This window comes from Equus przewalskii, chromosome 17, assembly GCF_037783145.1.
Source record: "Equus przewalskii isolate Varuska chromosome 17, EquPr2, whole genome shotgun sequence".
NCBI classification, from domain to species: domain Eukaryota; kingdom Metazoa; phylum Chordata; class Mammalia; order Perissodactyla; family Equidae; genus Equus; species Equus przewalskii.
The window spans coordinates 55,219,775-55,242,776 of record NC_091847.1 but is presented as its reverse complement, the minus strand read 5'-3'; the positions used below and the strand labels follow the sequence as shown (position 1 = coordinate 55,242,776).

Here is a 23,002-nt window from a genome sequence, read left to right as displayed (position 1 = left end):
AAGGCCCATTTTTACTATACGTTCCCTGGAGAACTAAAGAGCTCTTGTCCACCAGATTTACAAAGCAAAATTATCAAATCCTAACAGTGTAACTTGTTCTATGTTAAAAACAGAATTAGACACAGTCCCAAGTTGCTCACTGCCATTTCAACATTTTTTCAAAAGTGCAAAATTCCAATTTGTGTATGGTGATTTTTCCAAAAGTAAAATCTCAGCAGTTCATAGACTTGTGAAGTAACTGACAACTTTGTAGTTCTGACAACTCTAATGAGCTGTGGGAAACATTAGTCAAATTCCATTTGGTTTGGTTTAGTTTCCTTATTTTAGCTCTGATCAAGAGAAATATAAAGCAAACTACATATGTAATTTTAAATTTTTTAGTCCACATTAAGAAAGTCAAAAGAAATGTGAAATTAATTTAAATAATATATTTTATTTAACCAAAATTTTCCAAACTATCACTTTAACATGCAATCAATATTTTAAAAACACTGATGAAATATGTTACTTTCTTTTTTCATACTAAGTCTTCAAAATCTGGTGTGTATTTTAGACTTACAGCACATCTCCATTCAGATGAGCTAAATTTCAAGTGCTCAGTTGCCACATGTGGCTAGTGACTACCACATTGGACTGTGCAGCCTTAGGTAAGGAAGGGTCACAGCTGGATACAACATCTTTCAAAAACTTAAGCTGCCTTTTCCTTAAATTACACAGTTAGTACAATGTGCTTAGCATATTGCTGGAAGGCCATTCCAAGTCTGAGGGGAAAAGTTTATATGATGCAAATTAAAAATATGCATTCAGGGGCCAGCCTGGTGGCACAGTGGTTAAGTTTGGACGTTCCACTTTGGCAGACTGGGGTTCGCGGGTTCGGATTCTGGGTGCAGACACGGCACCGCTTGGCAAGCCATGCTATGGCAGGCATCCCACATACAAAGTAGAGGAAGATGGGCACAGATGTTAGCTCAGGGCCAGTCTTCCTCAACAAAAGGAGGAGGATTGGCAGCAGATGTTAGCTCAGGGCTAGTCTTCCTCAAAAAAAAAAAATACATTCAAATATTTAATCATTTTTATTCTAGTGTCTACCCCTGCCATTCTGTTTTCCATGTTTTGAAGAATGGACAGTGCTGGTACTTTTCTGTCATGATGAGTTATGGATTAGATAACAGGGAAGAGTCCAATTGCCATTAAATGAAATTTATTCCCAGTTACAGAAGTAATGTGCTATTCCAGAGAGAGCACTAGTTTAAGAGGCAGACTTGATTTTTTATCCTGGCTATGCCACTAACTGTATGGCCTGGGACAAGTCAAGTCAATTCTTTGCACATTTTCTCATCTTTAAAGTGAGGATGGACTAGATTAGTAGCTTTCTAACCATACTCTGGGGACCCTAGGGACAAGGGAAGAGAGGAGAAAATAAGTGAGATTTTTGCTACACACCTACACACACACACACACACACACCCCACCAGATTCAACCACTTCAGGATCAAGTTTATCTGTTTTATGTATTAATTTTCAATATAAGCACCAAAGCTAATTAAAATTTTAAAGATTAGAATGAGGGAATTTAATCATCTTCGCTTTTCTTTTCAACAATATGGGATATAATATTCGCATCTTCTGGCCCATTTCAAGGTCCTTTCCCCTAGCTTTTTCTCCAACTTCCTTGTCACAAATCTTACTTCTCCCAAGTTGCTGGTCAAGTTACCAAACCATTAGCCACTGCTGACTCCAGGCAAACAGAACAAAGTGGTGTGTTATTTCAAATTCTGCCCATTGTGAGGATTGCCCTTTTCTCTTGTCTTTCTGGTATCTGAGTGACCTGAAAATGCTCGAGCTATCTACTTCAAGCCAGTAAGAGACATCTGTAATCCAGGGTTTTAATTTTTCCTCCTAAATTAATTGGTCATAGTGAATACTCCATGAGGCAATATATGTAAATTAGAGAGGGACAGCAGTCTGACAGGAGTAGGCAACGGGAGAATATGAGCAACTTGCTGATTAAACTTTCTTGCCTTCAGGGCCTGTCCAGGCCTAGTTCTATGTTTACCTTTCAACTTGAGCTGGGAGTCTTAACGCCTGGATCGTCGTGAGCAATTAAGATTGCAGTCACTTTGTGTCCCAGGGTTAGATGTTCCACTTGGACCCAGTAACAAAGTTCTAAAATCACAAAGGTTTCAAATACAATGGTTCATCCCTCACTTTAAAATCAAAGCTAAATATATTCTATATACCGGACCCTTGAAAATTTTCCACTCTCTAGATCTCACGTTTTTTTGAAGGTTTCAAAAATCTATAATACTTTTTACACTTTTGTCCCTGTTTGCCTAGTACTAACAATCTAGTGAGTCCATGTGATGTCCTAGAATGAGGAAATAAGCAAGCTTTCTGCTTAATTGTGGCCCAGAGCCTGAAAGGTGATATAATCCTGTGACAAGAAGGTGAAGCTATACTATTGTCCATACCAGATGAAAGCAAACTATTTCTGCTTCATTGTTCACAATTATCCCAATAAATGGCCTCGTGTCCCTTTGCATGACAGAAGGAAGATTCAAGTAGGCACTTCCTCAAGAGTACCCAGATTTCCTTAAACTGTGTCTGACAACTCATTCATATCTGGAAATTGGATAATGTATCTCTTTTCTAGACCTGAAGGTTTTTTGTTTGTTTACTTCTTTGATATATAAATCAAGTAGGACCTTAGTAGGATGCCCATCTATTTCAGTCCTAGGGACTCCATGACCAGCTAGTCACCTCGAAATACCTATGGGTCAGACAATTCTGATTTTCACACTGACCTTTTCAAGTTAGCCACATGCGAATGTTAAGTGCTGCTACTTGAACCATGCCATTCTGGAATCCTCCTATCTCTTGTAACTCTGTAAGCCAGATTCAACTCTAGCCACTTTCGCCATCATCCCTGGTCTACAGAAAACATTCTCCAAAGCACTTTCAAAGATGCTCACCCTCTCCTTATAAATTTGTTTCTCAAGGCCTTTGTAAGAATGTCTTCTGGACCTTTTTGAAAGATACAGTTGAGGTAGGTGGTTGGGTCAGAAATGATAAATCTACTCCAGCATTTCTGTCCCCTGAATTTTTTTAATTTGTTCTTTTGCATGTTACCAAAGAGATTTGCATCTCAACTTCATTTTGCATAGGTCACCATTGTGTCCAGATTTCAATCAACCTTTAGCAGAACAAACAGAATTATCCTCAGCCTCTCCTCTAGAACAGTTAATTCAGAATCTCTTGTGAACCGTGTTTGCAAAATCAGCCCAGTCTAAAATTGTGTCCTCCTCTTCTTCATTCAACATTTTTAAAATCTATTCTAACCCAAATTCCACAGATTAATGAGCAAAGTTCTTTAATTCCTTTGGTGCTTGAGCTGTCTCTTCCTGAATTTCACTTTGTAATTGGCCTCTTGAAGCATACTAGAATTTGACTCTAACTAAAGATCTGGAGATAGTGCAGGATGAGAGAGAAGGGCGTAAGAGAACTGGCCTCCTCTTATAAGGCAACTCCCTTAAACTAGAGCGCTTCAGTATCTTCAGGCAGAGGAGAAACAGCCTCACAGGCAGAGGGAGATACTGCTTTAGCTGGCAAGGGAGGCTCAGTGGAGTTTAGTGGTGGAAGTTCTCTGGATTCTCCAAATTCTCTCCTGTATAGCATTTTCATTTTAAAAATGTAACTCTTTCTGCATCAGCATCTTAACATATGTTCATATAAGACCCCAGGTAAGGAGGTGAATTCAACTGATTTGCAAGTCAGCAATCAGCAAGAACAAATATTAGCTTATAGTTACCTCAACCCTAGGGTTATGAGAGTTGATTTTAACAAATTCATTGTGGGTTTCATTACATGTTTTAAAATGAGAATCTGGAGATTTCCACTTTTCAATTTCTTCAACTGAAATAGCTAACCTCAGCACACAGCTCTTGCATTCCTCCTACTCTTCATGCTGTTCTATGGCATCAACAGTTAGGTCCTCCACAGTCTTGTCTTCAATGCCCACCTTAGACCTAACATTCACAGGCATTCATTTCTTCAACTGTTTCACCTATGGAAGCCTGTTCCATTGGCTTCCAGCGTCCCATCTCTGAATATTAATTGGGTTTTTATTATCTTTAAACATAATGAGTCTGGATAACTAGTCTCCTCATTTACCTAAGAGTCTGTTTTTTGTAACCAACTCCCCATTACCAGTACAAGTCAGGATTCATGGTTGCAAGCATTAGCAACCAACTGTAGGTAGCTTAAACAGAATGGAATTTGTTCAAGGCTACCAAGTAGCTCACAAAATCTATGGGAAAGTTGAAAACCAGGCTCAGGAAACAAATAGGAGCCAAAAGAGGCTGGCAACAAAAGCTTCAGCCAAGGACCTCTGTAGGAACAGTCTGGTTAGAATGCTGCCAGAACTTGGCCAAGAGCTGTTATAAGAAGAGTCTAGGCAGCATGCTGCCAGGGACACTGCCATCACCAGACCTTCTCTTCTCCTGGATTATTGACATCCTCACTCTCTCCGTAAATAACTTTCTGGTCCCTGCACCTTTGCATCACTCCTTCTGGATTCAATGTCAGAATCCCACTGAACAAACCTCAGTCATATGCTCAGGCCCTTGCTGTCTAGAAGAGGGAAGATCTGCCCTTCTTCGGTTTCCATAGTCGGAAAATTGTTGGAATGCTAGGTAAGCAAAACACACACACACACACACACACACATGCGTGCACACATGCACAGTCAAACCACCATACCTGGGTTTGTTTCTGGACTTGCTATTCTGTTTTATTGGTCTGTTTATTTCGTTGCCACCATGATACTGTTTTAATTTGGGCCATTTTATAATTTCTTTTAAAATCTGATAATTCAAATCCCCATCCCCCTCAAAATATTAAAAAAAATTTTCTTGACTCTTCTCAGCTTAACTTTTCTCAATGAATTTCAGAATTCTTTTATCTAGTTTCCAAGAATATCCCATTGGGATTTTGATTGGAATTGTATTATATTTATGCATACATTTGGGGAATAATTTAAAATGTTTATAATGTTGAGTCTTCTTATCCAAGAACATGGTATATCTCTCTATTTAAGTCTTTTGTATTCCTGGGTAGTTATATAGTTGTCTTCACATAGATTTGGCACACTTCTTACGTTTATGTTTTTGTTGTTAGGGTAGATAGAAATTGTTCCATTTTATTTTCTTTTAAAAGAGTTTTGGGGGCCAGCCCATTAGTGGTTAAGTTCACATGCTCCACTTCGGCAGCCCGTGGTTCACAAGTTTGGATCCCGGGTGCAGACCTATGCACCACTCATCACACCACACTGTGGCAGCATCCTACATACAAAATAGAGGAGGGTTGCCATAGATGTTAGCTCAGCGACAATCTTCCTCAAGCTAAAAAGAGGAAGATTGGCAACAGATGTTAGCCCAGGGCCAATCTTCCTCACCAAAAAATTTTTTTAAATTAAATAAATAAATAAATAAAACAGTTTCAAGGCCCTCCTTTTGGCTCAAGCAGAATCTTAACATTTTGTAACTTTACTATGCAAATAACTCTATGATTCTAATTTCCCTACTAAGCTATATGAATCATTGAGCTAAATTCTTCCTAGGTTTAGCCAGCTTCCATTACTGAATTAAATCTTATATTTTGTAGTATAAATTTGAATTTGAAAGTTAAAAGTAAGGTGTGTTTTTCAGGGGAGTAAATTCAGGAAAAAATAATCAGCAGATTTGGATAAATTGGAGGACGGTGGACGCTGCCCTAGTACTACAGTTCCCTCTAGTGGACACAAAGAAACATGGTCCTGTTTACACCGAGAATGACCCCAGTCTCTTCCACAGGCAATTAGAATCTGGAGGGGTTTTAGTGACCAACATCTCTGGCTTCCACATGAGGAAACTGAGGAACAAGAAGCAGAAATGATTGGCCCAAGTTCACATAGCCGACTCTAGGCTAAAATCCAAAATTTCTAACTCTCGTTTTTCTTCCTTTTTTCGCCACTTTCTGTCCTCCTTCCTTCTTTTTTAACACGTACTGTGCACCTGTCAATGAAGTAGGATACTCAGAATACAAATATAAAAAATATTTAGTCTTTGCCTTCAAGTCTAGTTTTCTTTCAAGCCTACTTCTTTTATCCATTCTCTAGGAATGAATTTGTTAGAGAATGACCAAACAACCGTCCAGGAAAGGTTCTCAGTCATCCACAAATCGACTCACAATGTGATTAATTAATTACTGAGATTTGACTGGAAAATACATCTGCAAATGTGGAAAGTGCCCTTGACCAGGTTCATGCCATTTCATGAAGAAAGAAGACTACATAGATACATAACTGTGAATTCTATTGCAAAAAAAGACAATAGGATATTGAAGGTGTTTGTGTGTGCTCACCACCTAATCCCAAACATTATCATTTGTGCATACTTCATTGAGCAAATCTTTATTGAGGACCGACATGCCAGGCATGTCCTAAGCACTGGGTTTAGTATGGTAAAGAGAACAGACAATGGTCCCATGATTTCTGCTCTCATAAAATTTACAATCTCCTTTTTGCGTGTGTATGTAATTCTCTAAATCCCAGGTAAACTGTTTTTCCCATTTCACTTTGGCAAGTCATATTTTTAGGTTATGGAAATCAGGGAGTATGCAAACATTTTCTAAAATTTCTCTGCTCCACCATAAGGGAAATAAATAATAAGGATTTGGGGCTAGACGGGACCGGAATTGAATCCCAACCCCACCATTTACAAGCTATTAGACAAACTGATTCGCTTCTCTGAGCCCCAGTTGCTTCTATAAAATGAAAATAATATGCATCCCTTGTGAGGGATGATGTTTTATCATTATTCTTATTAATACCTAAACAGAGACATTACTTCTTGAGTCAAAAGCATGAATTACATATACATATTCCTTTCCCTAAAGTGCAAAAAAAAAATTATCAAAGGAGAAGCATTAATATTGTTCACTTAGTTTCACCAAGAATGTCATTTTCCAGAACTGATACAGAAAAATATTCATGGCCATTGACATCTTAATTTTTAAAAAATAAGGTCAAATCCTCTAACAATGGATGCTACTACAACAGCACTTCTTTAAGGCTATTTTCTTCCATGGGTAAACATGGCCTTGCTCCACAGAAACAAAGCCCTGTTATTTCAGTTGTCATGAATAAATTTGCTATGACCATTGTTTATCTATAGAAGGGATCTTTTAGTAAATTGTATCTAAACTTATCACTCCGTCTATTTAATGGTTTGACAAAGGCAAGAATCATGTTTCACTCAGCTCTCGCAGTTCTCCGGACCCAGTGGTACCTTGCATAGAGTTAGAGCATGCTAAATGTGTACTAAGTGAGAAGACCAGCTTATTATGTGTTATTTGACATGTAAGCTGAGAGAGAAAATCCAACCTAAGTTATAGGTAAACTTATTTTGTTTTACCTGGAATTAGCAATTATCAAATCCTACTCCTATAACATTCCTGTTAGAAAAAAAAAAGTAGTTAAATTCCCCAATCTCTACTCAAACCAAAGCAAAGCTTCAAAAATACTTAGACACAGAGCGAAGGAATAGGGCAGCTGCAGGGAGGACTGGTATGTTTGCACAAGGTGTGCATACAGCAGGCCAACATCCTTTCTTTGTTGTAATAGTTCCTAAAGATTGCTCCACACACCAGTCCTATGAAAGCCCAGGTTTTCAAGGTCAAATAAGTTTGGGAAACTTTGCCCAGCATTTTCTTCTCTTGCAAGTTCACAGTGTACATTGGTAAATTAAAGGCTATCAGAAGTCCTGCCTAGAATGAAGGAAACTGCTTAAAACTGTTTTACCTTGCACTCCCCAAATTTATTTGACCAAAGTTTCACCTATAAACATCCTGCAGAACTAGTGGGTTCTATGGAACACACTGACTTGGGAAACTGCCCCGCTGTGTTCAAAGGATCTCTTTATCGTGTTAACTCACAAAAAAAACTCTGCGATTTCATCTCCAAATCCTGCAGGAATGAGAATGTGGTAATTTCCAGCAATGTTTTAACTATGGTAAAATGGCACCACTTTGAAGGTCCCAGAAAATTAACACAATTGAATTTTACTTATGTAAGAAGAGGTCAGTTTGAATCCAGGAGATGGCTCCCCAGCAACACCTGGAATGTTGTCCTAAAAACTGATAAACAGATATCCAAATCCTGTTTTGTATCCGGGAGGGACAGAGAGAAAGGGGAAAAAATGTAAAATTATCACCGCCAAATCTCACTGATGTTTCTTACAGTTTTCTTCAAATCGATATACAGTATCCATTTTCCTTTAACTCCATCTTGGAGCTTCCAGTTTATTTTTGCGTGTTTCTAATTCTCCTCTCTAGATGGCAGCACAGATGAAAAAATGCCAGAAAACCTTGGAGTGGGCCACCGTCAACAACAGCAAACAGCTATCAACAGCCCGCCCCCAACTCACCCTTCCTTTTTTTAGAAAAAAACAGACCCTAAGGTATGATGACTGGCACTTAATCGTCTCAAATAGATTTAATCGGTTATACGGGGATGGAAAGAATTAATGACAAACTGGTATCAGTGAATGAGGAAACTGACAACTTAGCAGCAGCTCTCCCATGCTAGTTGTGTTTTCTGTATCTTAAAGATAATGTCATCAATGTTCCTATGTTGTGCAGAGTGCCACTTAGCATGGTTATTTGCATCATTACGCTGGGCATCTGATACAGCCAAACTCCAAGGCACCTGGTTTGCTATAAATATTAGATTCATTTAAGATATATAACGATGCTATTTACTAACCCTTTTGTCAACTGATGCTTTGAACCTGCTGTAAAGTGATCGCACCATGTCACCAGATGCTGCACTGAAGCTGAGGAAGTTAGCATGAAGGTAACACTTCATTAAAAGCATGCAACTTACTGTGAAATTAATAATGCAAGAAAAACGGAGTGGAGCAGACTTAGAAGATCTTTATACTTTACGTCAAATCTCCACTAAGGATTTTTTAAAACCTTATTTTTCATGGTATCATTGAATATCTTTGTTAAACAGTAAAATGGGGTCTAACTAGCAAGATGTTCACAACAAAATCTGCTGACAGGGAGAACATAGGGAAGCTGGCCCCTTCAATGTATGGCATTTCAAGAGCTTACGAGTACTCCAAAGAAAACTAAGTTGTTCATGTGTAATGAACTGGACAAAAGCTAAAATGTGACCTGTGCCTTTTAAACAAACAAAAACGCTCACCATGGGGAGTAAAAATAAATATAGTACAATATAAACCAGCCTGAGGCCAAGTGGATTGTGGTTCATATTTAAGAAAAAATCAGTTTGCAATGTATCAGAGTTCTTTTTAAATTCTCTTTCTCTCTCTCTTTTTTAAATGAAATCAAACATTCCAGGAAATTACTCTACACACTACATCTTTCCTTGAAAGAGTACCTTTTCATATTCCTTGGGTTGAAATTAGTTAATTCTTTGGTGAGTCAGGCTATCTGCTTTTCCGAAAACAACTTCCGTTGCTCTAAAGTCACTGAATGCTTTTCCCTGGGCTCTAAGTTTAGAGACAAAACCAAGCCCTAAAATGAAGAGACCAAGAGGCACTGAGATAGTGCAGAATATGAGGGAGTGAAGGAAGCTGGGATAATGAGTGTCACCCAGCCACCGGCCTGCATGTATCTCAGGGGCCGTACCATCCCACACCATTCAGAGCTGCAGGCCAGCAGCACTCAGCTCTGAGCTTTTCCCTGGAGTCAAGACTCATCTCACTCCTTCCAGAGACCCAGGAGTCTTGGAGGTATGACACAACCAGGACAAAGCTGAATCCTGAGAGACCTGACCACTTAATTCTCCTGCATGTACGCAGCTGCCAAACCCACCGTGTCTCAGACCCTTGATATCCTTGATGCGTGCCCAAGAGGGAAGTGCTTTCAATGAGTTATCCCCTTATGAACACTCATCCCCAGACTTACTAAGCCTCCCATGCCTCCCTTTCCTCCTAAACTTTTCCTCTGTAACTTCCAGAATCCCATTCCATCATCAACAAAGTCCCTGATACCCCCAGCCTCTTCACTGAACATTCTTTAGCTTTTTAGCTCTAAGAAACTGGCTTTCCCTGTAAGCACACTGTTTCCTCGGCAGCCCTCACAATTGGAGGCTGCTGGGTCAGGCACTTTCTGTCACACACTGCCATTTCCATGGGTCTCAGTTCTCTGCTGTCTGAAACCCTGGCTACATAGCCATTATGTCACACTCTCTACCCCAGCTTTCATCTACTGATTGCCCGGTAATGCCCTTTGTTTATTGAAGACATTGGCAATGGGCCCACAGTATTCCTTTTCATTCCAAATTCTGCCAATAATCTGGCACATTTGGATGTCATGAGGCATACATGACCTCTCAGTTCCTTGATTTCATCTCTAATTACCTTCTCCATTCTGTTTCAATCACCCAATCCCACGACCACCCCCAGGCTTTATCATCCAGAAACCACAGCACCTTTGAACCCATAGCTTTCTATTCTAGTTCTTCTCATTTGGTTATTTTCACTCTATCAATTTTCCAAACTTGTTAAGACCTCTAGTCTTTCTGTTTTCTTCTTTCTCCTTATCTATCATCCATTTGCTGTCTCCTTTTCCTTCTCTACCCAGGAAGGATTCCGTGCTTTGTAATGTTGGCCTCTGGCCCGTGTCCTCAACTCCATTGTCCATTACTCTTCTGTTTCGTCTGCCTGACAAAACTTGGAAACATGTACCTTGAATCTACTTGTCTGATTTGGCCATTCCTTTACCTGGGCTGCTGGACACTGCTGGAGAAAACCGTAGTCACACAGATTGTGCTGCCCTAAATTCATGCTCAGCAACCTCAAATGGATCTTCATTGCTTCTGCAATCCTACCATATTCCCCTGACCTGCTTGCTTTCTTTCTGAGTCTCCAGAGCGGCTATTTCAAGAATTCTTCTCTCTTTCCAAACCTTCATACTTGCCTTCTTTACCATTCTCTAGAGGTGATTTTATTTCCCACTTACTGGGGGCGAGAGGAGGGGTGGTAGAAGTTATGAGTTGCAGGCAGCCTCCTTTTCCACGCCAACCTGCAAACTTATGTGCATCTTCACCTTCTCACCTCTTTCCTCAACTTTGCCTCTTGGTATAAAAGATGTTCCCTCTCCCATCAAAGGCCGATCTCTTGGCCCATCCTCTGGATTCCATCTCCTCCTGACTTTTCGTTGACCTCACTCTCAGTTATTCTTTCTCACTTTATTTATATAGTCAAGCTCTTCCTCTCTGCTGGCTCCTTCCTTCTCAAGTTAAAAAGAACACATTTTGGGGCCGGCCTGGTGGCATGGTGGTTAAGTTCTCACACTCCGCCTCGGCAGCACGGGGTTCTCAGGTTCAGGTCTTGGACACAGACCTACACACCACTTGTCAAGCCGTGCTGTGGCAGCATGCCACATACAAAATAGGGGAAGATTGGCACAGATGCTACCTTAGGGCCAATCTTCCTCACCAAAAAAAAAGAAAGAAAAAAGAAAAAAAAGCTGCATTCCCCTCCATCTACAGCCCTCTCTTCCTTTGCCAGCTAAACTTGGAAAACTTGTCTCTGCTCACCGCTTCAACTTTCCCACCTCCCACTCACTCTCTGAAATTGCTTTCTCCAAGGTAACGAGTGATCTCTCTGTAGCTAAATTCAAGGGACACTTTTCAGTTCTGTCTTTATTTGACCTTATGCAGCATTTGCCTTGTCCTCCTTCTTGGTAACTTCTCTTTCCTGTGTGTCTATGACACCATCTACATCCTCCCAGACATCTCTCTCTAGCCCAGACCTTTCTCTTGAGCTTCAGACCCAGATAGCTATCTTCTAGTCTGCACCACCTGTAGGTTCCATGGGCATCTTAAACTTAAACTGCACTCATTTCCTCTTCAAACCTTTACCTCTTCCTGAATTTCCCCTATGAGTGGCAAGCACCACCATGGACTCATTGATGCAACCAGAAACTTGTGCATCATCCTTGACTGCTTTGTTTTTACTACCTCTCATGTCCAATTGCAACACCATGAACTCTTTTTTTTTAATGAATTTTTTATTGAGGTGACATTGGTTTATAACATTATGCAAATTTCAGGTATACCTTATATTTCAATTTCCGTGTAGTACCATGAACTCTTGATTCTGTTTCTCCTATCCTTTTGCTTATCTCCTTCCTCTCTGCCACCATCAAGCCTTACCTAAACCACTGGTCTCCCTGTTTCCATTCTTCCTTTCAAACCGTTTCCCATACAGTAGCCATGTGATTGTAACAAACAAAGAATCTCACAGATACAAGAGTCCCCAAACACTCAGGTACGCAAAACTGAAACATCTTTTCCTAGAGTAAATTAAATGTCTGAATCTGAGCCTCCAGCCTTTTTCCTGCCAGACAGCTTAATTTAGATTCTCTCAAGTGAATTCAGTGATTTGTCTGAAACTGAGATTAAGTAAGTATTTCAGTTCAGAATTCGATTTCAGAACTTCCTTCCCCTCTTCTTGCCCCTTTCTTGGGTCTCCTTGGACTGGCTGCCCAAGGGAAGTGGAGAAGAATGTGGAGGTCCATATATGATTGGCTACATGTTGTGATGGAGTGGGAGCTCTCCATCTAGTCTCGTCTGGGGTGGTCCTAATGCTGATGGGAGCTGCTAATGCCATTGTTGTCCATCCTCTGGGCACAGGTACGGCCCAGTGTGCCCTCTAGGTTTTTGGACCCTGCTGGCTCTGATGGGTGGTCCTAGGCTGGCTGGGTACACATGCAGGTCCCATGTAGCTTCATCTCACAGACGGGCAGCCACAACCCCAGCAAGCAATCCAGGAACATCTCTTCATTTTGTCCAGCACATCTCCTTCCAAGTCAGGTCATTTCTTCTCCTCTCCCAGCACAGAGGGGAAAAATCAATTCACATTTACACATTTGTGTGAATTGTTTAATCTCATTGTTTTGATCTCTGACTAAAAGTGCAGAGCCCTTTGTATGTGAATTTTGTAATGTAGAGTCTGGGTCTCCTCAGCAGCAGACTATCTCCACAATAATTAACATGCTTTCCACTCTACTGACAAAAGAATCTGGTGGTGGTGTGTGTGTGTGTGTGTTGGTGGGGTCACAGGGTGCAAGTTGACAGCCCAGAGCCCAAGGAGAGAGCTGAGTAAAGAGAGTACATTCCATTAATACTTCACATATCATCCTGTCACATGCTCTTTCACAATCATAAATCAGATCATTCACCTGCTTAAAGCTGGTCCGTAGCTTCTCATTGCCCTTAGGATAAAGTGTAAACTTTTAAACTTGACTTAAAAGTTAAGATCTGTCCCAAGTTTACCTCTCCCACCTCATTACCCACAATTTGCCCTCTTCTTTCAGTTCCATGGGCTCACCATGCCCTCTCTTACCTCTGGACTTTCTTACATTCCTAGATTTTCTCCAACTTTTCCCTATACGTGGCTAATTCCTGCATATTCCTCAGGTTTCAGATTAAATTCCACCTCCCCAGGGAAGTCCTATTTGACCTCCCTCCTACCCCTGACTTTCATGTGTCCCTTCTATGCACTCCCATAACCTTTTAATGTCATAGCACTTATCATGTTTTAATTTTTTTAATTTATCTCTCTCCCAGTAGAGTATAAATGCTTTTAAGGCAAGACTGTGTCTGTCTTGATCCCTGTTCACCCTCCAACACCTACATGTGCTTGACACATGGTAGGTGCTCAATAAAGATTTGTCAAGTAAGAAATAAATGAATTAGTGAAGAAGAAATTGAATATGCAAGTCAGATATTAGCTTAGGAAGGATGAGTATAAGGATTATTACCTCTTGAGACTCTAACTAAGGTTAGAGACCAAAATTGGTATTGGCACTAGTCCACATAATTGTGTGATTTTCTTTAATAACTTGGGTTATTAATGGTAATATCCCAAGAAATGGGTGGTGGGAGAAATGGGAGAACATGGGTGGTGAATTGATCCAAGACATGGGATTTTCTGGAAAGATAGGGCAGAAGGATCAAGGGGTAAGGAGATTGATGATGCTATGAAAAAGTGTTCAAAGTAATGGACAATGGCATCTAAGCTCAATAGTTATAAAACTGAGCCAGGATGGTGCTGATAGATTGGCATGAGAGAGAGTACAAGAGGGGTCAATAAACTGGATGTTTTGATGTAGTGAAAAGCAAGTAAGAAAACTAGCATACTAAGAAACAGAAGATGTAGTACAGAGAAGGGTCATGCCAGATGCAGTGTTTGCAGGGAGTGGGAAGCCATGGACTACAGGACCTAAGAGGAAAACAAACCCTAGAAAGGAGAGGATTCCCTTATTCCTCTGAAACAAGAGGGAAGGAGAAGAGGAAATGTCTTGTTTAAATATCTCTTAGTAAAGAAGAAACAGAAAGAGGGTGTTCACATTGTAGAATCTTGATTTCTTCCGTTAAGCAAGATGGGAAAGCGATATGCAGCAGGCAGGGTTGGGGTGTGAGGGAAGTAGGAAAGATTTAGAAAAGGAGCTGTGAGGAATGTGGTAGGAACACACCTACCTTGACTGGAAAATCAGAGAATTGCCTGTTAGTAGTACTGAGAGCTCAGCTGGAGCCAGTCAGCTGACATGAGTTTGCATCAGTTAAATTTTCTCCAGCAGTATCTTCTGCTTTGGAGCAGAAACAGAAAGCACATGGTGGGTTTCATTCAGGAGTGGGGATTAGGAGGAAGGAATGGATGAAGGACCATGGGGATGAGGGCATCTATCAGGATTGTTGCTGAAACTGTCAGCACTGGTAAAAGGCTGCGGGAGGCAAGCGAGGGCTGCTGGGTCCTTGGCACCATGAGAACAGCAGTGGGTGAAGGAGCAGGGGTCACAATGAGGAGGACAAACAGAAAAGTTCAGTGGCCTTGATAAAAATTACGCCAGAATCTTCCAGATATTTTCTTCATAGAGTGAAAAGGTGAATGCCCCTTTAAATCATTAACTAAACTAGCATTCAGAGCTGAGCAGACTCTCCCAGGTTGGGCTGTTCTGCTTTGCCAAGAATTGATAAACTCCTGTGAACCCTCCAGGGCAGGTGAGGCATGATCCATCTTCCCTGTCTGGACAAGCTTGATCTGGCCTCCCTCCTCCTGCTGAAGCAGGCCTGAGGTATGTGCCATGATTCCGTGTCTTAGACTAATTATCACATTCCAGAATGTAGGACTCCTGCTGTTACAGCTTTTAGAGGGCCCTGCTCTGACCTCCCTGTCTGTGTCTCTCCCCACAAGGTGAGGAGACTGTGGGGCCACGGGGATGCACCCATTCAGAACCCACACTGATCCCTTCTAGACCACACTCTAGATACCTTGGACCACTTCAGAATTCCTTGCCCAAATGCTCCAGGCCCACTTTCAAAGGCCTGCCTACACTCCTTCTCAGTCTCATCCTCCCAAGGGCAGACCATGCCGTTGGTAGATGCACTCCTCAGCCTCAAGGAGGCCAAGGGGAGCCTCAGGGATGGGCACAGAGCATGGATGTGCGGCCTGGGATGTTAACACTCGTGCCTGAGACGCCCTTCTCAGCCAGAGCCAGGAATGAGAAGACAAGGGAGACAACTTCAGCCTGGGGTCCAACTCTCCCCACGCCTCCATGTCCCTGCGCAGAACTCCAAGGAGTCTAAGAATTACACATTCAAGTTTGGCCTTCAGGTCATTAGAAAGATAGAGTTATCAAGTTAGGAAATAGAACATATTTGATTTATAACTTTTACATAGTTAGGCACATGGAATACAGGCCTCCGTTTGTACTCTTGCCCTTGGTCCCACAAATGTTAGGAGCAGTCCTGGATCCTGCAATGTGTTATTTACCTGTTGTGAAGAATAACTCTTCAAAATTATTATTCTAAGTTTATTTAACATATAGTTAGGTCCAAATTGTATCCCAAGATGGCAAAAAATAAAAATTCGTTAAAAGTTCTACTGGGATTTCTAAAAAGTTTTGGTAGCCTAAGACCTTTTCCTGATTTTTGATATAGTTTGATGTTATTTGGTAGAGTATGTTTCCCTTTTTTATTAATTTCCGTATTTAAGCTGAATTTTCTTTTTTTTTTTTTAAGATTTTATTTTTCCTCTTTCTCCCCAAAGCCCCCCGGTACATAGTTGTGTGTTATTAGTTGTGGGTCCTTCTAGTTGTGGCATGTGGCGTGCCGCCTCAGCATGGCTTGATGAGTGGTGCCATGTCTGCGCCCAGGATCTGAACCGGCGAAGCCCTGGGCTGCCAAAGTGGAGCACACGAACTTAACCACTCGACCACGGGGCTGGCCCTAAGCTGAATTTTCTTAAAAAAACCTCTTAACCTACTGTGACATTCAAGGTACACAGCTGGGCCTTGTGAATAAGCCCCACCAAATAAATAAACATTGGAACATGTCTTCAGTACATCCATCTCAATCTTGAAGATGTTATCACACCTTTTTCGTATGTTCCAGACGCTTACTGATAGATTCAGTCTGACTGATGCTAGATTTGAGGGCTGTCCTGCAAATCCATGCATTATATCTTCATTCCTTCATTATCAGATCTTAATTAAAGGAGTAGAATCAGGTAAAGCTGGAATGTTTAGTCATTATACTATAGAGAAGGGAGGGGAGATAGCCTCTGGATTGCCTGACATGGCCCACTATTCTCATTCCATTCCACTTGCACCTTGACAAGCTCTCTACTACATCTTGAATCTCAGAATGGGAGATGACCTCTTGGGAGAGTCTTTGCTAAGACCCTTCCAATAGCAGGATACATTCTGCCAACAAATCTCAAAGTCTGATTGATGGATATCACGTTGAGAGGTGGGAGGCTCCGTTTCTAAAAGAGTCAGAAGAGAACATTGATGTAGGCTTGAGAAGACCCAAGTTCTTGACTCAGAGCTGTAATGAGATTGTTGCTTAAGTGATACAAGGCAAGTCATTTCACTTTTCTGTTCCAGAGCTTCTACTGCTGTAAAGTGTTGGCGGGGGGAGGGAAGGGGAGAGGAGAATTCATTTAGCATACCATTTTACAAAATTACTGAGCTGTGGAACCCTTTCCTTTTGCAGCAATGGGCAAAACTAATATTCTAAGGAACACTGTTTGGAAGAAGTTAGACTAAATCACTGCCTCTCAACAGGCAGGGGGAGTGGAGATTTTGCGCCCCCAAGGAACATTTGGCAATGTCTAGAGACATTTTTGGTTGTCACAACTGAGGAGACCGGAGATTCTGCTAAGCATCCTACTATGCATAGGACAGCCCCCACAGCAAAGAATTCTAACCTAAAATGTCGGTAATACTAAGGAGTTAAGAAACCCTGGACTAGATGAACTATCACCCTCTTTCAGCACTAAAATCTGAATGAGGTGGGGGTTTTTTTATTACTATTAAACACACAAAATTTTATTTCTCTTTTACTCAAAGTCAGCTGTGGGCCTGGGTGAATCTCCAGAACAGTTTTTTTCATATGCTGTCTCAGTATTTAAGCTGCTTTGAACTTATAGCAGCTTCCTATCAATATGTGCGTCTGTGATTGTCTTGAGAGAGAAAGAGAAAGCATAGAGAATCATGCACTGGATCTTAAATGCTTCTATTGGATGTCTCTTCTACATTTGTTTTTAATAAGCAGCTTTACTGAAATATAAATCATACACAGTTTACTCACTTAAAGTATAAAATTCAGTGGTTTTTAGTATATTCACAGGTTTGTGCGATCATCACCACAATTTTAGCACATTTTCATTACTCCCAAAAGAAACTCTATACTGATTAGCAGTCACTCCCAGCTTTCCCCTAATACCCCACGCCCCAGCCCTAGGCAACCACTAATCTATTTTCTATCTCTATAATATACCTATGTCCAGTATTACATATAAATGGAATCATAAAATATGTGGTCCTTCAAGACTGGCTTCTTTCACTCAGCATAATGTTTTCAAGGTTCATCCATGTTTTAGCATGTACCAGTAATTTCTTTTTCTTGTTGAATAACCTTCTGTTGTATGGGTAAAACACATTTTATTTATCTATTCATCAGTTGATAGAATTTGGCCTGTTTTCGCTTTTTAGGTATTATGAATAATGCTGCTGTGAACATTTGTATGCAAGTTTTTGTGTGGATGTATGTTTTCATTTATCTTGGGTTATATACCTAAAAAGGGAATTGCTGGATCATATGGTAACTCTGTGTTTAGCCTTTTGAGAAACTGCCAGACTGTTTTCCTAAATGGCTGCACTATTTTACATTCCACCTAGCAAGGAATGAAGGTTCCAATTTCTCCACTTCCTCATCAACACTTGTTGTTATCTTTTTTATTCTAGCCATCCAGGTGGGTATGAAGTAGTATCTCATTGATTTTGATTGCCATTTTCCTGAAAGTTTATGATATTGACATCTTTTCATGTGCTGATTGGCCATTTGTATATCTTCTTTGGAGAAAAGTCTGTTTAAATCCTTTACCCATTTTTAAATTGGCTTGTTTGTCTTTTCATTATTGAGTTGTAAACGTTTTCTATGTATTCTTCTTCTTCTTCTCCTTCTTCTGCTGCTGCTGCTTCTTCTTCTTTTTTTTTTTTTTTTTTGCTGAGGAAGATTCACCCTGAGCTAACATCTATTGCCAGTCTTCCTCTATTTTGTATGTGGGCTACCACCACAGTGTGGCCGCTGACGAGTAGTATAGTTCTCTGCCTGGGAACCAAACCCGGACTGCCAAAGTGGAGCGTGGCCAAGTTAACCACTAGGCCATGGGGCCAGCCCTTTATGTATTCTAGATACAAATCTCATATTAGATACATGATTTGAAATTAGTTTCTCCCATTGCATAGGTTTCTTGCTGGTGTCCTTTGAAGCATAATAGTTTTTAATTTTGATGAAGTCAAATTTATCTGTGTTTTCTTTTGTTGCTTGTGCTTTTGGTGTCATGTCCAAGCAACTGCTGACTAATCTAAGGTCACAAAGATTTATGCCTATGTCTTCTTCCAAAGTTTTATAATTTTAGCTCTTATATTTAGGTCTTTGTTCCATTTTGTGTTCATTTCTGCATTTGCTGTGAGGTAAAAGTCCAACTTTATCTTTTTGCATGTGATGTCCAGTTGTCCCAAACCATTTGTTGAAAAGGTTATTCTTTCCCCATTGGATTATCTTGGAACCCCTGTCAAAAATCAATTGACCATGAGTGTGATGGTGTATGAGTTCTTAAAAACACCTCTTTTCTGACATCTATAATTTCTTTTCTAAAGGGGTAAGTAATTTGTCACATCTCAGGTTCCTATGACTCTTAAATCAAAAACTTTGGAATAGAAGGTACTTTTACAATTATTTTGTTCCCCTAGAGCCATTTAGAAAATTCTGCTTGCGTTCTTTCCCTTTAACGCTATATCACCCAGACAGGAAACAGAAATCTAAGTAAACTGGGACACTGAGGACACACAAAGGATGTCCTTAATCTCTGGGTATGTGTTCTAATTTCCCCTTTTTGTCCTCATTTCTTTTCTTTTATCCTGAAGAGTTATATTAACTTTTTGTAAAATTCGTGGAGATGGATCATCTCCCTAGTGTTTGGACCTAGGATGTATTTCTTGGCTAAAAGTTCTCTTTACCCCACTTCCACATGTAGAAAGAAATAAAACATGAGACTCTAATCTCACAAGTGAGGCACAAGGCTTATTTCCTCAAATGAGATGAGGGCTTCCGCTGAGAACATGTTTTGGGTTGAGATGGTTTTTTACAAACCCGTTTAGCTCCAATTCTAGGCTTATTTTATTGCTCACTTTATTTTGTTTCCATTTACACTGATGAATAATAGATTTAATTGTGTTCTATCATTTATATCATTAATATTTTCTCTAGGCTTGAGTGCCATGAAGTTCTCCTTTAAACTTGTATGGGGATTAAATTTGGCAGTGATTTAAGATAATTAATTCATATGTCGGTTGTTGGCAAGATCCAGTAATTAAAGTCTACTTTAGAGTAAGTTATTAACTCTTCCATAAAAAAAAGGCACTTTGTCAATTTATCAGTTTTAGCTATTTATTCTGGTTGACAGATGAGATAGGGAAGTTATTGATTGTACATAATCACCTCTGTACTTTCACCACTGAACGCTAGGTCAAATGGAAGTCTGGATTGTTCAAGGGCATAGTTTAAATCTAGAATAAACCAGTTCAGGTTGACTGGGGTTGGGGAGGATGCCCTTGGATCTTTACCTTTGTAATACTGTCTCCTGAAATTTTGCAAAGTCCATTTTTGCTCTGTTTAAAATTCTCAAGCTTTTAAACTAAAAACAGCCAAGACCAAGGATTTCAGATTGAGGTCTGAGATAATGATTTGCTTTACTGCTTACGTTTTATTTATTTTTATTTTTTTTTTATTTTTTTTTCAAGATTGGCACCTGAGCTAACATCTGTTGCCAGTCTTTTTTTTTCTTCCTTCTTCATCTTCTTCTCCCCAAAGCCCCTCAGTACATAGTTATATATTCTAGTTGTAGGTTCTTCTGGCTCTGCCATGTGGGATGCTGCCTCAGCATGACCTGACGAGCAGTGCTAGGTCGGCACCCAGGATCCAAACCAGTGAAACCCTGGGCCACTGAAGCGGAGTGCATGAACTTAACCACTTAGGCACGGGGCCGGCACCTGCTTATGTTTTATTTTTATAATACTTTAAAACAATAAAAAGAACCTTTAGATGCTCTCCTTATGAGCAGACTAGAGGGAGGAATTCTGGTTACGTGTAATGCCTGGGACACAACAAGTGCAGTCCTTTCATTTGCAGATCGAAAGTGCTCAAAAGTTTCCATGGCATGATAGCAAGTTTCATTTTGTTCTGCTTTGTTTCTTGGCCTGACATCTGGTTACATTTATTCAGTTTGAGGGCACCCCGTAAGGGGCCCTTTGCTTTCTCCTGATTGGCTGGTGATGACTACTACCAAAGTCAGTCCAGGTCTGACTCTTTCATGTGGTCAGTGTGACCACAGTAGTGGTTCCCAAGCCCAGCTGACCATCAGAATTACCTGGGGTGGTTTTCAAAGAGCTTACCAGGCCTCACCCCAAATATACTGAATCTGGATCTCTAGGGTAGAGCCAGTGAATTTGTATGTTTCAAACCTTTCCAAGGTGATTCTGATGTTCAGCCAAGTTTGGGACATGGTCTAGGACTCTCTCTAGGTGTTTGGAGGTCCTATGGGTTTGGCCTTAGGGCATTACCTCTGAGAAACTTGCCAAAAGAGTCTAAAAAGACCAGAGGTGCCTATTTGCGGTCTGCCCTTAATGACTATCTACTAACTTGGCAGAGTCCTGTGTTCCTTCTTTGCCTACTCTCACTCCCTCAGGCTGTGCTTGTGACTTATTTGCTCATTCAAGGTGCCCAGCAGTGGCACTGGTGAAAATAAGATAGACTTTGGTCCTGATAAACCTGACATGGACTCTTCGCTCAGCCTCCTCTGTGGAAACCATTTGCCTCATCTGTAAAATGGAGATAATTTTGTCCTCCCAAGGATGTTATGAAGACGAGAAGAATGTATTTATGTAGCACTTAGAACACAGTGCACCCTGCATTAGGCATTTTATTTGTTTGGTTTTATTTGTCCACCTCTATGTATATGTTGAGTTAGTGAAACCTGCTGATCAGTTTTCCCTGATTGTGCCTCCCTGGGTTACTCTGGGCAGTATTTCTCAAAGTAAGGGACACAGACCACCTGCATCTGAATAAGAGGGAGAGAGAACAGATATCTGCTCTTATGCAATTTCACTTTCTGCATTTTTTAACTTTTTATTGAAGTATAACATGCATATAGAAAAGTGTGTTTATTATAAGTGAACAGCTCAGTGTATTTTCATAAACTGAACACACCCATGTAACCAGCTCTCAGATCAAGAAACAGAACGTTACCAGCACCCCAGAAGTCCTCGTCTGCACATGAACTTTGAGAACCACTCTTACAGGAAGAGCCCATCTGTGGAGCTTTCCTTCGCTACAGTTCTTCTCTCATGGGCCAAATGTGCACGCTGTGTGAGCCCTCCCCAATGTGAGAGACTGGGCCTGTGACCTCACATGCACGTTTAATTGTGATTCGACTTCCTTTGTGAGAAGAGTCACAAAGAATGTTCTATCATCTATATTCCTAGCATCCACCCTAAACTGTTTAAAGTAAATCAATTCAGGTTCTAGCCAAAAAGGAGCGGGGATCAGTCATTGCCTGAAAGCATCAGCTTATTACAACACTCCAGCATTTTCTCACAGAAGGTTGAATGAGGTGGATTCTAGTGTAATTACCATTGTGTAGTTGAAAACTAAATCACTCATGACTGCATAGTTTAAATATCCATTTAAATGCTTTCATTTTATTACATTTATTTTTGCAGGACATGCTACCACCAAATAGGCTATTAATTTTTCCTGTGGATTAAAATCTGAATGGGTACATTAAAAACCAGCACAGCTCAAATAGATGCTCTCTTTTTCCAGAGATCATTAGAGAGAGATTTTCTTTTTCTTTAATCCAACTATTCAAATAATTAGATCAGGACCTGTAATAATATAGGTCTTGCCCAAAAGAGATCAGGTTTTCTATGCAATATAATTTAGGCAATATTTTAAACAGAACAAGACCCTGTGATGCTTTTGCCTGTATCTTCTCAAATTTTAACATGTGGACAGATCACCTGGGGGTCTTGTTAAAATGCAGATTCTAATTTGGTGGCTCTTGAGGTCTGAGATTCTGCATGTCTAACAAGCTCTAGATGGTGCTGATGCTGCTGGTCTGAGGACCACACATTGAGGAGCAAGAGTATTCAGAATAAGCACTAACTAGAAGCCTGGATACGTGGCTGAGCTGCAGTTTCCTGGTATATACAGACTATTTCTAAGGTCCTTCTAACTGTACAATTCCACAATTCAATAATCTCTTTGCCTATTAACTAACTTTTCTTTAGGCTGCTCATTCTCATTGTTTATAAGCTGTTATCTTAGATATTGTTCTGTATTGGAAGGCCGGGTAAAAAC

At 40.4% G+C, this 23,002-nt stretch overlaps 1 protein-coding gene across 2 annotated transcripts in view; it reads left to right on the top strand.

Moving 5' to 3' along the window:
• The window catches only part of NFE2L2 (NFE2 like bZIP transcription factor 2), a 137,775-nt gene that overhangs the window by 33,900 nt on the left and 80,873 nt on the right, over positions 1 to 23,002 (top strand). For both annotated transcript variants that reach the window (XM_070580271.1, XM_070580272.1), the window contains one exon: positions 8,371 to 8,495. The gene's annotated coding sequence lies outside the window, so the exon portion shown is untranslated. The remainder of the gene's footprint in view (positions 1 to 8,370; positions 8,496 to 23,002) is intronic.